The 4,386-nt window shown below is 45.1% G+C and overlaps 1 pseudogene; it reads left to right on the top strand.

Moving 5' to 3' along the window:
- The first annotated feature begins 1,278 nt into the window (after window positions 1-1,278).
- Window positions 1,279-2,760, top strand: LOC139159507 (small ribosomal subunit protein uS9-like; annotated as a pseudogene).
- Window positions 2,761-4,386: the final 1,626 nt, after the last annotated feature.

Below are 4,386 nucleotides of genomic sequence, written 5' to 3'. Positions count from 1 at the left end.
TTGGGGTGAAGTTGGGAGGAGGGAGAGGAAGACGATGGCTATGCAGATGCAGGTTACATAAGAGTCAGAATATAATTGTCTTATAATGGTACTGCAGTGTATTAAAACACGTTGAAACATTCAGAGGTTAAAAGAAACATTTAACTATTGCTGAAAATACTGTGCCAAGCAAACAAACACAAGAGCATTCATATGTTAGCAATCACCCATTTGTCCTTGACTTTTTTCTCTTTTTTTTTACCACAAGGAAGAAGTCATCTCTGCCAGCATGACTGGCTGGCTGGCTGGCACATGTACTGCCATCTTCTGGAGATGATTTGGTTTTACAAGCCTCAAGTCTTTGTCATTTCTGGTGAATGGAAAGGAAGTGGATTAATCAAGTTTGTGTCAGTGACAGTTGAGGATGCTTGGAAAAAAGATTTTGTTAAAGTTCAGAGATTAAAATTAAAAAAACCCAAACATATATCTAAACATTCTGAAACCAGAATCATATGGCCACCCTCATCAGTCATTGCGCTTCAATTCTTTTGTACCAATGTAGTCCAAAGATACAAAGGCATGTTTTTCTCATTGCCGGAGCCATTCCATTCCTTCTGCCAGTTGAAATGGTTGGCTGAATTCTTAGGCTGGTAGGAGAGAAGGGTCATTGTCACCCTTTTGGGAGGATGGCCACTTACATGCTTATCTATTATCTATCTATCTATCTATCTATCTATCTATCTATCTATCTATCTATCTATCTATCTATCTATCTATTGGATTTGTATGCCGCCCCTCTCCGGAGACTCGGGGCGGCTAACAGCGACAATAAAACATTGTACAATAGTAATTTGGTATTAGAAATGATTAAAAATCCATTAATATAAAAACCAAACATACATACATACATACCATGCATAGAATTGTAAAGGCCTAGGGGGAAAGAGGATCTCAATTCCCCCATGCCTGGCGGCAGAGGTGGGTTTTAAGTTGTTTACGAAAGGCAAGGAAGGTGGGGGCAGTTCTAATCTCTGGGGGGAGTTGGTTCCAGAGGGCCGGGGCCGCCACAGAGAAGGCTCTTCCCCTGGGTCCCGCCAGATGGCATTGCTTAGTTGACGGGACCCAGAGAAGATCCACTCTGTGGGACCTAACTGGTCGCTGGGATTCGTGCAGCAGAAGGCGGTCCCTGAGGTAATCTGGTCCGGTGCCATGAAGGGCTTTATAGGTCATAACCAACACTGTGAATTGTGACCGGAAACTGATCGGCAACCAATGCAGACTGCGGAGTGTTGGTGTAACATGGGCATATTTGGGAAAGCCCATGATTGCTCTCTTTATACCTGCCACATGCTGCTCTTTATACAAGCCACATGCTGCTGCAACCTACTGTATTTTTCGGAGTATAAGACATACCTTAGTTTGGGAGAGGAAAACAAGGTAAAAAGGCCTCTGCCTCCCAGCAATTTGCCAAACAGCAAATAGCACAGATGATATACACTGTTTGCTGTGTATTTGTGTGCATGTGTGTGTGTCTGACCCATAGAAATAGCAAAGAATTGGAGAAATGTACATTATGGCAGTAGTATATTAATCCCAGAAAGTTTTCTTAAACTCCTAATTATTTAAACAAATCTACTCCAAACATGACTAACTCAGGATTTAAGTCAGCTGCCTAATCTTAATACTAAACAGGACACTGTTATAGTTCAGATTATACTTTTACAGATTTTTAAATTTTTTGTGACTTTCTGGAAGTATTCTCTGCTATTTAACAGAAGATACAATGGCACTGGGCTTCTTCAGATCAAACATTTATTTTTTTAAAAAGCTTCTTCATTTTGTTAAGCTGCCTGGAACAATAATAAAGCAGTCTTTAAAAAAATAGGTCTAATGATTTGAACTTTCTATAGACATTTATAGTTATTGACTTACCTCCTTGCAGTTTCAGCAGTCCAACATTGCAGCAATTTGACTCTTTGCACCTGGTTTGACTTTCAGTTCTAGCTTGCCTGTGCTGAATCAGCTGTGTGTCGGGAGGCTGATACTCAATTGCTTATGCTAATCAGGCTCTGGGCTGTTTGCTGCAAGGAGGTAAATTGCTGGGAGGCAGAAGCCAAAAGGCAGGGGTGGCTAGGTGGCTGGGGCTACATTTGGTGCATAAGAAGCACCCAAGTTTTCACCCTGTTTTGGGGGGATAAAATGTGTGTCTTATACTCCAAAAAATATGGTAACTTTGAAAGAACAGAGTCTCAAGTTGCCAGTCCTTCACCCCACTCCTAGTTCAAGATAGAGTGGAGGTAGGGTTGGTTGTTCTTTCTCTCGCTGCTGCTTTTGCAGAAGGCCCCATGCCAGCAGAGCATTCAGGTTTTCGGCAAGAAGGAAACTGCTACTGCAGTTGCTCACTGCAAAAGAGGAAATGGGATTATTAAGGTAAATGGACAGCCCCTGGAAATCCAGAGCTCTCCAATATAAATTGTACTTCTTTTGGGCAAAGAGTGCTTTGCAGGCATTGACATAAGAGTCTGTATGAAGGGTGGTAGTCATGTGGCCCAGATATACGCAATTCGGCAATCTACTTCCAAAGTACTGGAGGCTTATTACCAGAAATATGTTGATGAAGCTTCTAAGAAGGAAATAAAAGACATCCTCTTCTAGTATGATAGGACCTTGTTAGTTACTGATCCTCGACGTTGTGAGTCAAAGAATTCTGGAGGACCTGGTGCTTCTGCAGGTTACCAAAAAATCCTACCATTAAAAGGAAACTCTGTCTGTTTGAAATAAAGGATAAAATTTAATTTTAAAAAAAGATAGAGAGGAGTCTTTGTTGTATCCTGTAATGGCTACCTTGTAACTCTGTAAATAGTTTGTTCCTCTTTCGGCGCTGTCTGAGCCCAAGCAGGAAGTCGCTCCTGATTGGCTCAGACGCGGCCGGCTCTAGCTTTGGCGGGAACCGCAAATATATAAAAGGAGCGGTTTCTCCAGGCAGAGTCAGTCGGTACTCGCTGAATTGTCACTTTACCTTGCTGAGCTGTCACTTATTCTCTGAGCTGAATAAAAGTACCGATTGCTCAAAACCCTGTCTCTGGGTCTACTTCACTGGCGACGAACGGACGGAAGAAACTTCGCGTGCAACATGGACAAAATCCAGATCGGCCAGGCTCCGGAACTCTTCGATCCCGAGAAATCGACATGGGACGAGTACATGGCCACCTTCGAGATCTTCCTCGAGGCGGCGGGAATGCAGGACGCCGAAGCCGATCGCAGACGGGCTATTTTCCTTAACTACTGCGGCGCAGAAATCCGTAGACTTGCCCAAACTCTCACCGAACCGGAACAAGCAAGAGCCACAGCGTGGGACGTCCTACAACAAAAACTGGCGAGCCATTTCAAGCCGACCAAACCAGCCATGGTTTTTCGGCATCAATTCCACATGATGGCTCAGAGGGAAACCGAGTCGATCAGCCAGTTTACAACGCGGCTTCGAACGGTACTTGCTCAATGCAAGTTTAAAGACCCGGAAGCTCGCCTCACCGACGCCTTGGTTTTCGGCATGAAAAGCAGCACGGTGAGAAATAAACTCCTCATCGAAGAAGAGCCGAGCCTACAAACCGTGATTAAACTGGCGCAAACCGCAGAAGCAGCCGACGCAGCGGCTAGAGAATTGAAAGAGCACGGAAGGCGAGAACTCATTGCAAAAATCGACTCCGCGTCTCCCAGCGCCGTGGAAACAGACAACAGCCAACAAATTCCCAGCGGAGACAACTGCCTCCTGGTGCAAGACCAGCCGAGACACCTGAGAGCTACTCACCCAGCCCCCTGCGCGGGCTGCCGGGGAAATCACCAGCGCCATCGATGCCCCTTCCGAGACGCTACATGCCGCCGTTGCAACCGGAGAGGCCACATCGCCATCGCATGCAGAGCAACAGCGCCAGAGGAAACATTTGCCACACCGCAATACCAGCGACCTCAAAACCAGACCCCCCAAGCGCGAGAAAGGAGACCATTCCGCAACGCGGGTCAAAGGAACTACTCAACCGCTAACCGCGACTACTATAGAGGTAACTCTCAATTTTCCGTGAATAACACGGCAACCAAAAAAGGGGCTAAAATTGTTATATCACTGTTACTCAATAACCAACCTTGCTCAATGGAGCTGGATACGGGCTCTAGATATACCATCATGCCCTGGGAAAAATTTAAACTGTATATGCCTAATGTATCTAAGGCTGACCTAAATCAAACCTCTTTGGTGATTAGAGACTTTCAGGGGGGAGTAATCTCGGTCTTGGGAACAGCAAATGTACCTATCGCATTCAAGAATGTTAAATGTACCCTTCCCATGCTTATTGTAACAGGGGCCAAGCACTCTCTTCTGGGTTTAGCATGGATGGAACCACTGGGGATCGA

This window comes from Erythrolamprus reginae, chromosome 2, assembly GCF_031021105.1.
Source record: "Erythrolamprus reginae isolate rEryReg1 chromosome 2, rEryReg1.hap1, whole genome shotgun sequence".
In the NCBI taxonomy this organism is placed as follows: Eukaryota; Metazoa; Chordata; class Lepidosauria; order Squamata; family Dipsadidae; genus Erythrolamprus; species Erythrolamprus reginae.
Note: the sequence above shows the minus strand (reverse complement) of the source record. Positions and strands in the feature narration are given on the sequence as shown.